Below are 14,087 nucleotides of genomic sequence, written 5' to 3' on the forward strand. Positions count from 1 at the left end.
GATTTTTACCTACTTGCCTGTGCCTGAGCCTTATCAAAAGCAAGACTGTGGGAAGACTTATCTGAAATACCACAGAAACTGTCCAGTCATCATCACACAATACCTGCCACTCTGCATTAGTCTTTGTAGTTGCTATTTATGGCCTAGTCTGGTTATGTGTGTGTATATTTTCGAGTCATTACACTGCTTCTCCAACACCTGCTCTGTTATGACCATTTGACATTGACCTGTCCCCTGTTACAGAAGTGAAGTTTAGGTACATGTTTGAAAACCTCATTTTCTATTTTTCATAGCAGCCCTGAAAAAAAACAACAACAAAAAAACAACAAAAAAAACTTTGAACAGGTTCATAAAATAAATCATGTAACCTTAAATTGCTGAGAGTAATTCCTTTTGCTAACTAAATGTAATGTCAAGCAACTGTATTTTTTCCTCATGTTTCCCCTTTGCCTTTGTTTCTTAGGTGCTAAAGCCTCAGAATGGAAGCTTATGATATCTGAAGAAGAACATGCAAAGTCTGTCAGAGAATAAACGGTATTATTTCCTAACAAAATGGCACACTGACAATTATTGAGCAACAGCATGACATGCAGAAGATAAAGAAACCCTAAAAGTGGAACTGACGTGGTTGTGAGATTGTTACAGGAGAATGATTTGGGGTTGCACTTGCCGCAAAGGCAATATTTAGAATACTTTAAGAAAGTGCAACTTAATAGAGTTTGATGGCAAGGTTCACTCACTTACTGCATGGACAAAATATGCCAAGCAGAGTTAGGTGAGAGTTGTTTGTTTTAGAGTGATTTCTATGCAGACAGGAGATGTGAAAGGATAGAGGGGGGCACTCTCATTGAATCACAAGGTTTAGAATGGATTCCCTTGGTTTCTAAACTCCTTCTCAGAGGGGAGCCTAGTTGTGTCTGGATCCAAACTTAGCCCCAGACTTGATGTCTAAGAGACGAAGAGGGTAAGGAAAAACAGGTGAAGGATTATGTGTATCTGTGGCCAAAGGGTTGTATTTACACACACAATTCTTTATATCGCTTGGCTAGGGTTTCTAAGTTTCACTATTCTGTATTTCAAACTGTTTACCTCACCTGCAGGGGCCTGGTGTCAGGTTGCTCCAAAGTCTGGATCCTACGTCTCTGGAGGCAAACTCTAAGGCATCGAAGTCTGTAGAAATAAATAATTTAATGAAATAATACGGCAGCAGAGTTGGCTCGAGCTAGGTGCCTTTACAGAGGCCTCAGCGAAGTATAGAAATCCCTGGGGTTTTATACCCTTACAGACTATTTACCTACCCTTCAGTCCAAAAGCAATATCTGAGTCTGGATTCTTCTTGCTTCTCATTGGACCTTTTCACTGACCTTAGGTGGGCCTTTGTTTTGTTTAACGGCAGATATTGTTTATAGTCCAGAGCCTTGAAGGTGCTGTTTTGTCTGAGTGAATCCTATTACTTTCCAGCAAAGTGCAGAACAGGACTTATCTCACAGATGTCCACTGTAGCCACTTTGTTTACAGTAAGTAGATGCAAGTTTGGTAAATATGAGCAGAACTTTACAGCATACAGCATAAGATTTCAGCAAATTCAACTTACTAAGTAACATGAAGCAGACATTATATTAAAAATCACACCTTATAATTCTAAGTGATTCGTTCTGTTTAGTATGCGTTTACTTAAGCTAAATAATTGATATGAAACTTAAACTGGGGTCATCCAGTGATCTGTGAGTAGTGAAAAATCATTGCCATACAGCCAGCTTGTTTAGCAGAGAGAGTTCAAAGTAGGCTCACACAGGCTGTGGAATAAAGTGGTTGACTCATAGTAAAATTGCATACAGTGGGAAAAGTAAGCACGAGACTCTTTGCACCCACAACTTATTGGTGTCTGGTGTGCTGTTCTGCTTCCTTGTGGGTTTCCTGAAAGGAGTTCTTGGCCTGACTGCAGCTCAGGTCTTTATCTCCTTTGGACTCTGTACCAAACTGCTGCTTGTTTGGCTGGGGAGGACATGAAGTGCATCTGCCATAGAGACTCCCACACAAACCAAGAGTACAAAAGATTCACAGGTAGGACTCAAACTCTCCTCAGCCTTGCTGCTCACAGATTACATCCCCAAGGAAAGGAAATGTTTTTTGAAAGACGTTAGTGACATTGGTTGGAAATTCTTGATACTTGCAGTCTTTTGCTTGTGGGAGCAGGGAATGTATGGTTTAACACTTAAGTGCCCATACTTTCAGTGAAGTTCATCTTCCACATAAACACACATAGCAGAAGTGCCTAGGTATCCAGACATGCTCAGTGACTTGCACTTTCCATTTTCAATAAGATTTCTATTGCCTGGTGGTGCTCAGGACTCTATCCTCTCCTGAATAGCCTACCTGTGTCTCAAGCCTGTCCTTTCTTTGCCTTGTTGTCCTCCTCTGTCTTCTTCCTTTGAATGTTCATGGGACTTTCACCTCCCTCCCCATCCTCTGTTGGTATAGGTTTATCTTTAAGCAAGACATGGGGTTTCATTTTGCTGATAACTCTCTCCTGCCTCTCTACTTCGAATCAGTTGGTTTGTATTCTCCTTCTCCTCATGTACCTCTTCATACAGGCAGGCATTTTCTTTTTTCTTTCTGATTTCTTGTGTTGTTAAATGCAACATGACCAAAATGAAACTCCAGATATCTCCCACCAGAATTATTCCCTTTCCATATGGATGTTGGGGATGACAGTAGTATGGTGTCCAATTCAGTGGCTTCAGAGAAGCAAGTTAAACAAAAGCCCCCAAACTCTAAGACATAAGCACCAAAGCAGGCAGACATGAGAGCTTGATACTTGGAGAACTGCTCAGAACTGAGAAATGTGGTTTTATCTGTTCTTTGCCTTTCTGTCTCTCTGGTGTACTAAGTGGCACACCTTCTTCACTGCCCACTAGTCTGGCACACACCTCTTCTGGGACTGCACTTGTTTGTCTCCCATTTTAATGCTCACTTTCCCTTTTAATCACTTCACAAAGTGTGACACTCATTCTCTGTATCTACCCTTTTTACTGTCCATCTTGGGTTCACATCTTGATGAGACTGAGGCTGGAGACAAAGCACAGGGGCAGATGCCAGATTCCCCCTCCTAATGTACCAGCAGTACTTAGCACAGGTAACAGCAAATTGGTTCTCTGTTTGTAGCAGAGAAAGCAATTATTGTCCTGTACTCAGCACTGATGAGTTTCATTTCAGGAAAGCAGAAAAAGACTGGAGGGTCCACAGGAGGGAAAAAGAGCAATTAAAGGTGAGAAATTATGCAGTCAGAAAATGTTGAAAGAACACAATTTCCAGAGAGAGAGACAGAAGCAAAGGATGAGACAATGGGCCTTTGGCATGTCTTCCACTGCATTAAAACATATTTCTAAAGAAGTCAATGGATAATTGTTCTCAGACCCCTGGGAGGATGAAGCAGGTATTCTGCAGCAAAGGAGAGCTGCCCTCACATTACTTGTTAACACTGTGTTTGAGACAAATACAGTGGGATCTGAGCTGCACTGCAAGCTGATTTTGCAGGAGAACACCCATTTCCAGCAGGAGTTACTTGGAGACATCTTTGCTGCAGAACAGGTCAGGTTTTTGTACTGTCAACAATGAGCAACCACCAAAACGATAGGTGCAGCCAAGCAACATCCATCCTTGGGCAAGCTGTAACCAAGCCTGGCAGACGAGCATCACATTTCTGTCATGCTGTGGGAGCTCGTCACTGTGACAGTGCCACAGAGGCTGCCTGTGGAGTATCCAAGAAGGTAGTGGCAAGTTAGGGTTGTTTTCTGACCATGTCTGGATCATGTGATCAGGATCTCATCATACAAAGTGACAGAACTTTTGGATTTAAACCCACATCAAGTTTAGTGGGTACACCTTACCATTCAGTTTATTTGGAGAAAACTGTGCCTGTTTTGCAATTAAGCCATAGCTCCAGTGTTTCATATCACGAAAGCAGAGGCAGTATTTTGACAGGGTTGACAGTGGCATGGTCTAATAAAGATGCCCTGACCTCACACTTACTCTCCACTGCTAGCCTGCTTCTTCAACACCTCGTCAAACAAACTTTTGTGATTTATCTGGGCAACTTCTTTTGAAGGCTCAGCAGCACTCACCCTTCTGCAACTCCAACAAGAATGATGAAATCTGCTTTCTGCAACTGCAGAAAGAATCCTCCTGTGCTTATTAATAGGTCCTTGGAATAAACGGCCAGGGCAGGAGTTTGGAAATCAGCTTCACTGAGGAACCCTGACTTTGGAAACTTTCTCCAGAAGCACTGTTTTTAATTGGATGGGGTTATGAACTCTCAGAAATGACATGCTGCCCACAGCCAGTTAACATGTTGCAGATTTTCTAATGAGATTGTTAAGGTTCATTTGAGCATGGGTATGCACAGCTCTTGAAGGTGTGTGTAGTTTTCTTCACCTTCATCAAATCCTCAACAGCTGTGGAGAACACAGGGACTGATACTAGCCTGCTGTGACATCAGCAACAGAGAGTCCTGCTCAGCTCTACTTGCTTATTTCTGCAACTCCAGGGCCCTAAGCACTTTCTGCCAGTGCAAAGCAAATGTCACTGGTGATGCCGTAAGATCGACAAATTGAAGAAACTGTGTTAAAACTTTGTTCCAAATTTAGCATTCTGTTTGTCTCAAATATGGCCTTTCTTTCTTTCCCATGACCCCAACAAATGACATGGTGAATTTACTAAGAAGTCCCTTACAAGTAGTTATCACAGAATAAGTTTCACCTGACCCTATTAAAATTCCATAGTTAAATTTACTAGCTTCATTGGAACCAGGGATCTGCTGGGGATGCTTTTAAATTCATGTCCAGTCTCCTTCATTCAGTATTAGATCTCTCTAGCAGTGAAACTGCTGTGGCAGGGGGGAAGGCCCCCCCTTTACCACTTTAGCAGCGGGCTGTCAGCTTTTTCATTTTTTTTTTTCTCACCGCAGTTTAGGTAGAGACAAGGCCACACAGGTGGTGTAATGGCTGGTACCATGTGGGAGCTGCCAGGCCCTGTCAGGCTCCTCTCTTATAATGAGCTGGCTGAGTTTATCTTGCGACTTAACATAGGCCTGAAGTTTATGTTCAAGCTATACAGCATAAGTCTGCACTTTTGATCTCTTTTTGCCTTTTTTTTTCCATTCCTAATATTATGAACTTCATATGCAATTCCAATTAACTGAGCAATAAGCACTCCTTCAGCCCCATTTACTTTTTGCAATTCCTTACAGATATCAATAAATATTAAACATCAATCTATCATTTTCATTTTCTGGATCCAAATCAGTCCGTATTCTAGCAGCTTTTAAATACAACCTCTCCCAAGTCCACATTCATCACTTTCTTTCTCACATCTCCAGCTAGCGTATAATTTCCATGCAAGTCAGAGTTTAACAAGTTGCATTCTTTCACAGAATCACAGTATGTTAGGGATTGGAAGGGACCTTGAAAAATCATCTAGTCCAATCCCCATGCTGAAGCAGGAACACCTAGATCAGGTTATGCAGGAATGTGTCCAGGCAGGTTTTGAATGTCTTCAGATAAGGAGACTCCACAACCTCCCTTGGCAGCCTGTTCCAGTGCTCTGGCACCTCACTGTGAAGAAGTTTCTTCTCATATTTAAGTGGAATCTCCTGTGTTCCACTTTGCATCCATTGCCCCTTGTTTTATCATTGGTTGTCACTGAGAAGAGCCTGGCTCCATCCTCTTGACCTACTAAAGAGAATCCCTTCTAATACACCCCAGGATGCCATTGGCCTTCCTGGCCACAAGGGCACATTGTTGGCTCATGGTCGTCCTGCTGTCCACCAGGACCCCCAGGTCCCTTTCCCCTACACTGCTCTCCAACAGGTTGTTCCCCAACATGTATGGGAACCTGGGGTTGTTCCTGCCCAGGTGCAAAACTCTACACTTTCCCTTGTTATATTTCATTAAATTTCTCCCCACCTAACTCTCCAGCCTATCCAGGTCTTGCTGAATGGCAGCACAGCCGTCTGGTGTGTCAGCCACCCCTTCCAGTTTGGTGTCATCAGCAAACTTGCTGACAGTGCACTCTATTCCCTCATCCAAGTCATTTATGAATATATTGAATATTACTGGTCCTGGTACCAACCCTTGAGGGACTCCACTAGATACAGGCCTCCAGTTAGACTCCATGCCATTGACCACAACTCTCTGGCTTCTTTCCTTCCCCAGTTCACAGTCCACCTCACTACCCGATCGTCCAGACCACACTTCCTCAGTTTAGCTGTGAGGATGCTGTGGGAGACAGTGTCAAGAGCTTTACTGAAATCAAGATAGACTACATCCACTGCTTTGCTGTCATCTATCCACCTAGTTATGTCTTCGTAAAAGGCTATGAGGCTGGTCAAGCATGACTTCCCCTTGGTGAAGCCATGTTGACTGCCCCTAATGGCCCTTTTATCCCTGATACTCCTTGAGATGGCACCAAGGATAAGTTGTTCCATCACCTTTCCAGGGATGGAGGTGAGGTTGACTGGCTTCTAGTTACCTGGGTCCTCATTCTTGATCTTTTTGAAGACTGGAGTGACATTTGCTTTCCTCCAGTCCTCAGGCACCTCTCCTATTTCCCACAACTTAGCAAAGATGATGGAGAGTGTCCTAGTAATGACTGCAACCAGCTCCCTCACCACCCACGGGTGCATCCCATCAGGACCCATGGATTTATGGATGTCAAATTTGCTCAATTGCTGCTTAACCCAGTCCTCATCAACCAAGGCAAACTCCTCCATTGTCCTAACTTCCTCTGGGGCCTCAGGAATATGGGGCTCCTCAGGACAGCCTCCGGCAGTATAGACAGAGACAAAGGCAGCATTCAGGAACTCTGCCTTCTCAGTATCTTCTGTCACCAGGGCACCCACCTAATTCACCAGTGGACCTACATTTCCTGTAGTGTTAGTTTTATCTGCCATGTATTTGAAGAAGCTCTTTCTGCTGTACTTGACCCCTCTCACAAGGTTTAATTCTAAGACGGCCTTAGCTTTCCTAGGTGCCTCCCTACATCCTCTGACAACAGCCTTATATTCTTCCCAAGTGGCCAGCCTCTCCTTCCATGATCTGTAAACTCTCCTCTTCCATTTCAGTTTGCCCAGCAGTTCCCTGTTTAACCAAGCAGGTCTCCTGACTCCCTTCCCTGACTTCCTATGTGTCACGATGCTCTGATCTTGAGCTTGGAAGAAGCAGTCCCTGAATGCTAACCAACTATCTTGTCCCCTTTTACTTTCCCATGGGATTTCCCCTAGCAATTGCTTGAAAAGGCCAAAGTTCACCCTGCTGAAGTCCAAGGTTGTGATTCTACTTGGTATTCTGTTCCTGCCACATGAGATCCTGAACTCCACCATCTCATGTTTACTGCAGCCAAGGCAGCCCTTAAGCTTTATTGCTTCAACCAGATCCTCCTTGTTAGTGAGAATGAGATCCAGGAGCGCTTGTCTCCTAGTTGGCTCACCCACCATTTGCATCAGGAAGTTATCATCAGTGCACTGGAGGAAACTCCAGGACTGTGGATGGTTGGCTGAATAGTCCTTCCAGCAAATATCAGGGTAGCTAAAATCTCCCATGATAACCAGGGCCTGTAATTGCAAGGCTGCTCTCAGCTCCCTGTAGAAGGCCTCATCAATTTCCTCATCCTGATCTGGTGGCCTGTAATAGACACCCACAACAGTATCATCCCTGCCAGCCCGCCCCTTAATTCTCACCCGCAGACTCTCAGCTCACTCCTCATCTGCCCCTGGACAGTATTCAGTACATCGTAGTTGCTGTCTCAAGTAAAGAGCAACTCCACCACCTCGCTTTGCTGGCCTGTCTTTCCTGAGAAGGACATAGCCATCCATTACCACATTCCAGTCATGTGAACTGTCCCATCATGTCTCTGTAATTGACACCGGATCATTATCTCCTGACTGAAGACAGGTTTCTAGCTCCTCCCATGCTGTGTGCATTGGTGTACAGGCATTTCATGTAGTGAGCTGAGCACACAACGTCAATAATAGAGTGCTGGTTGAAAAATTATTACATAACAGTAAGAACAAATTGACATACAGTACTGTACTTCATCCCTTTTTTCCAAACTTCTGCAGAACTACATTAATGCAATATGGTAGTATAACTTAGAATCCCATATTTTTATACAAAACCCACGATTAAATACTCTATAATTTCAGACTTTCTTTTATCAGAAGAGGATTCTACTTATTTCTGAAGAAAAAAAAAATTACCAGGAAATGTGGCCCTCTGTCAGAGGACATTCCAATCGGGATACCAAATCTATGAATGAATTCTTAGTATTCAAAACTGAGTGTGAGGCTCAATATCTACCAGACACTCAACTTCTGATCCTTCCCACAGTTTAATTTGAACCAAGGGTTTCTGCTGGGGAAGATTTCCCTAGTCCCTGTCATTCATTAAGTTCAGCAACCTAATTTAAGCACAGCAACAAACCAATACCGGATTTTGATTCTGGACCCTTCTTTGTCTTAACTAAGGACAATTTCTTTTGCAGTGTCCCTCTCCTTTATAATAAGCACACTGATTTTCTCTGAGCTGCTGGTGTCCAGTGCCTAACCTTTGTCCTTTTCCTTTAATTCTTCCTCGAGTCATTCCCTGACTGTGGCTTACTCCCTGATCTTTGACAGTAAAACCCTCTAGAGTCACAATTAATCAAGCTGCTTGTTTTTCTTTCTGCTAATCTCTATCATGATACACAATCCTCCAAACAACTTCCAAGCCTCTAACATAATCTCCTTGCAATTTTTGCAGTTCACATGCTGAACAGCACCTTTCTAAATCTTTATTCTTCCCTTTATTTTGTTTATCCCTTTCCAAAGCCAAACTGATACCACATTCTTTTTGCCAGTTGGAATGTCTCCACAAGCAGAAAGTCATCTCTGCATATATAACCTCATCCCATTCCCCTTCTCACCTTAAAACCAAAATCAATTCCATTAAGGTATTATAATTCAAGGTTCCATCCTCCGGCCACTTTTTCCCATCATATAACTCATAGATCGGCCACCATTTATTACAATATTTCACAAGATGCCTTGTATTTCCCACAGACACATTTCTGAGTTCTTTCCAATGTCTTAAAACACACCTTAATACTGATTTCTTAAGAACACCACTAGGAACAGGCATTCCCAACCCCATCTTGTAAGCAAAAACACAAGGAATGGGGAAGAGAAGGGATAAGCACAAAACAGGAGGAAAGGGGAGAAGAGGAGCTTACAGCACATTTACACGAACAATGCCACAGAGAAACAATTGCAACAACAACCAATAAAACAATTAATACATACTTGGTGCACTCATAAACTAAAACTAGGATTTAAACAACTGCTTTTTCCTTTTTTTTCCCCTCAATCTTATTTCAAGCCTTATTTTTTTAAGGGTCTCTCTCACCCTTAACCTTTTAGGGGCCTATAACCCCAAATCTTTTTCACCTGGATTTTTCAGCGCAGCCCTGTGAAGCTTTTGCTCTTTCGAGTGATGGGCAGGCAAGATTCCCTGCAAGGCTTTCACCATGGCTTACAAAAGGGCAATCCAAACCAGAAAAAAAGCAATACTTATAAACTGATGTGATGGTCATTGGCCCAAGAGCTCAACCAGTATCCAGGGATTGAGGGCTTCTCGAGAATCCTTCAGTACCTGCTGGAGGTCCTACAATCTCAGGAACCGCTGAGGTTCAAAAATGGGGTCCCATCTGAGTCGCCTGAACTGATACTGTAAAATCAGTAAATTAAAGAAACATCTAAAACCAGAGTTTCAGATTTTAGAAGCAGCTTTTCTTTATTGGCACCAGGCTCACTCAAGGGATAGCCCCACCTAGCAAGGACCCTGAAAGAGTTCCATACAGAGGTTATATCCACACAGATCATACATATTTATTACATTTCCAGGAAATGCTTTACATATGCATTACATTTCTTGGAACCACTTAGCATATGTAAATGTCCCTGTGGATGTGCAGTTCAATGAGTCGGGGGTCTTTTGAGAGTCTTAAGAGGAGAAAGGTAGCCCTTCTAGTGCTGCCCCCTGGTTGAACTCAAGTCCTGGGCAAGCACATTTCCTTTGTTCTTCAGCTGGTAACTGCAAAGACAGTATGAACCAGTTCTTGTGCTGATCTTGCCACTGTATCTTCTGAGAGCAAGTACATTGTCTCCTAACCTTCTTTTGCTTATCTTAACAAATACCATTCTTGTGACTTAATGCCTAACAGGTGCCTAAACTCTGTGACGTTATTGTTGTTTTAATAAGGGTAAGTGCCTAAAATCTATGACCCTTACTCTTAATAACTTATTTTCATACTAATTTTTGATTTTAGGTATCACTGTAACATATATCACGTAATACCATACACTGAAGCTAAGCTCTGTTACTCAATTCCTTGCAAAGGGAAGAAGCATTAAAATATGAGACAGAGAAAGACAGGGAGAGAGCATACTGACCTTCTGCCATATTCATTGCTGTCAAGATTGATAGAGCTGTTGATGATCATGGTGTGGCTGGTGCACAGCCCCATGCCGTATAGGATTGTTTGGTTGCCCACTGCTTAACTCTGACCACTCCTGCAATTAGAAGTAACAGAGAAAGCACAACGACCTCTCTACACCAGCAACATTCCTGGTAAAATTAACTGCATTTTTAGATTTCAGGAGGAGGGATGCTGAAACCAACCTTACACATAGAATGAAGATTCATTACCTTGAGGGTCCAGTTGCCTGATCTTTCTTGGCCAAACGGTCCAGTCTTCTACCCTCTACCTTTTCCTGAGTAGTATGGGCACAGTATGAAGGGATTTCTGAACTCTTCTTTATCTCCCCTTATGAATCTCACTGCATCTTGGGAGGGACTTGTTTGATAAAATCCTCCTTTATTGATGGCAAACAGAGTACATCTTAGATCCAGGCAAATTCTGTGGGAAAAGGCTAGTAAATGTTTCCATGTGATTTCATGTGTTCTCGTTATACATAATTGAAGGCAAATGCAAAAAACCAGCAGGCATTTTCCTTTTCTCATAAGAGACACAGGTTAAAGGATTAGCTTTCAAAAGTGCCTCTTAGAAGTAATCACTGTTCCTGGCATGGATGTGGTAAACTATAATAAAGGTATTTGGGGAATTGAAACAGATTTTGAGAACAATGACTCATACTTTTACATTAAGTAAGACTATAGCCTGTGTGTAATTAAAAGTAAGCTCTGCTATTAAAACTGCCATTATTGCGAAACAAAAAAGACAAATTAGAGAAACTATGTTTGGTAATAAGATTTTGAGTGATGCACAAAAGCAAACAGTCTCAGCTCTCCTATTATGTGGAAAAGGCATTGTTAATATGATGTCTTTGTGTGCATGTTAGTGAGAGTAGGGAAGGGTGCAGATACCCTTGACCTTAAGAATAAATATTATGAGCTCTCAGCTACACTCAGAGTTTCATGTGGGAACTTCTGGGAACAATTATTCACATTCCACCGTGTGGTGTGGTTCTGCAGTTCAGAAGACATTTATCACCACCAGCAAAAATCTTACATGAGTTTCAGCAATGTACAGGACAATTTGATCAGAGTGTGTTGGATAGGACTTCACCACTCAATAGCAGAGTTTTTCCTGCAAGGACAACTGCTGACAACAGCTGCATTTAGAGCCCTAAGAGCGACACCACCATCTCCCACCTTCCCAGTGACTGTGCTGCAGAGTGGCACTCAGACTGCTCTTATTCTGTTGAAACATGTCCTTCGCTGTCTTCCAGCTGCTGGGAGCACCCATTGCCCTGGTAGGACTTTGCTTACTCTTCCTCTGTCTGCTAAGAAAACAAGATGGGAAAGAAATACCAACTACATGTAGGGTACATATAGTGTCACTGTCTTTCTATATGTAAAGTCTGAGGGGTGAAAGTGGGTTTTGAGAGCAAATGTTCTAAGGAGACAGCTGTCATTTTAAATTAATAAGTACACCATGGCCTCTCTCCTCCTGCTGAATGACTACATAATGATGCTTTGCAAGCCCTGAAAGGCATGAAAAGCAACTCCCCCTCTCTGGCCTATTTTTCCAAATGAGGTGTCTACCAGTTACTCTGAGGAACCTGGTGTGGTGAGTAAATGACATGCCTGACATTGCTTGTCCTGATAATGAATGCCAAACTCACAAAGGATATGAGCAACCAGTGAGCATGGAAGATTGAATCCAGATCTCATAAAATGCCAGGAGGAACTGTGCGGTTGGCTTTTGAAGGGCTCTGGGATGGGTATGCAGACTTCCGAAGGATGAAATCTATGTCTGATGACCCAGAAACATTATCCTACAGTAGTGGGCCTACATGTTTCTGAAATGGTTGGAGTTGCTACTTTTCCTCCTCCTCCTCTATGTCTTATATGTAACAATTCATTTTCAGGAGATAGAGTGTTTTGTATTCACCAATGGCAAGTTGTTCATGACTTAACCAAGAGTGTGCATTTATCAGGAACCTTAGCTGTCCTTCATTAAGTGGCAGGCTCAGCTGTGATGAACATTGAAGGCCATGATCTTTGTGGCAATTTCAACTTTCTCATAAGAGATCCTTTACTACAGCAGCTTGAAGCTCTGCTCAAGCTCCAGCTTTGCCGTGGTAGTGTGCGAAGACCCCGTGGATAGTCATCAAGGCAGTGAATTTGCTTTGGCTTTTCCAGACTGAATGTGGGACTCTTTTCTACAGGCAGGATTCATCCCAAGGGATCATACAGGTGAAAAAAAGAGAAGGCAGGTACCTTTTCTCATTTCAGTCAGAGGGTGATGGTTAATGGCTGTTGCTTTCCCTTGCTGGGCTGGCAACATGCTTTTCTATTGCCAGTCTGTGTCTACTGCTGAGTTTATGGCTTATACCTCTAAGCACAAATTTCTAGTAGCTGAGAGAATTTAGAAGGCAATATGGGATCCAACACAACTCAGCTTCCTTCAGTGTACAGTTTCAGGAGCTGGATTGGGATTGTACATGGCTGATATTTATTTCAAGTTTAGAAATATATTTTTTAAAATCTGAATGTTGTTAGTAAATGGCCACAACAGAGGGCCAAATTATTGAGTAGCAAATACTCAGACAGGCTGCTTTATAATGCATAATATTGACATCGTATCACTGAAAGGGCTCCACCTAGCTTTTAAGTGCTGAATAACCACCTCACTGGAATCCTCCCTTACCCTTCACTTCCTATCCGCAGCCTCATCTTCCTTGCCACATCCTTTCCTCTCTTACCTTTCACCTGCTTTGTCGGAAAGAAGTAAAAGTCTCACAAGCTTGGATAGTGAAAGCAGATGCAAACTTTCCACTGCCCATTGTGTTCACCACCTCGCTTTTCCTGGTCATGAACAGCTGCATGAGGTTATATTAAGAAAATGGCTGAAGAATTGTATGTGAACAAGCCTACCTAAATTTGTGTGTTTTGTACTGCTGAAGAGGCCATGACGGGTGGAGCCAGATTAGTATGTCTGTATTAGGTGGTTGTTTGTTTTGTCTGTGCTGGATGCACTGTGCTGCTTGAAACACAGTTTCTCCTGTTGCAGTGTGAACCTTTATCTCTCCTTGGCTATGGCAGTGGGGTAGCCAGGGCAGAGGCTGCCGGTCCCAGAAAATAAGCTAAAGGTGAGAGAAACTCACACAACTGTCTGCACTACCCAAAATGTGATGGGTTCTAGGAAGCAAACATTTTGGCTATCTCTGTGTGCCAGAGTAAAATTTGTTTTTTCTACTGTGGCTATCTGCTAATTTCTTAGATTGCACACAAAGGTATGTAATAGAGTGCAATGGGAGAGAAGTGATCTCTGCCATCTAAGAGTGTGCTCTCTAGGCAGCATGAACCTTTGGAGACTAATTTCCTGGCTATTTGTCATGGGTGGAGATAAAATATTATAATTTCAGCCATTTGGCAGATTATAACGTGGCTGTATGATTTGAAGAACATCCAGATTTGTTGTGAGAGATGAAAATGAAAGTTTTCTTCCCATTTTGTCTGTCCTTATCCTATACCATCAGGTATTTTTCCAGACTGACAGGGAAACCATGCTAATAGGAGCATCAGTAA

The 14,087-nt window shown here is 42.7% G+C and overlaps 1 long non-coding RNA gene across 1 annotated transcript; it reads right to left on the minus strand.

Moving 5' to 3' along the window:
* Positions 1-1,103: 1,103 nt before the first annotated feature.
* Positions 1,104-10,822, minus strand: LOC139826495 (uncharacterized). Its single transcript, XR_011736592.1, has 3 exons — positions 10,740-10,822; positions 10,484-10,603; positions 1,104-1,170 (listed from the first exon to the last, which is right to left on the minus strand). It is a non-coding gene; the product is annotated as an uncharacterized lncRNA (long non-coding RNA).
* Between the last annotated feature and the right edge of the window lie 3,265 nt (positions 10,823-14,087).

Source organism: Patagioenas fasciata, chromosome Z, assembly GCF_037038585.1.
Source record: "Patagioenas fasciata isolate bPatFas1 chromosome Z, bPatFas1.hap1, whole genome shotgun sequence".
NCBI lineage: Eukaryota > Metazoa > Chordata > Aves > Columbiformes > Columbidae > Patagioenas > Patagioenas fasciata.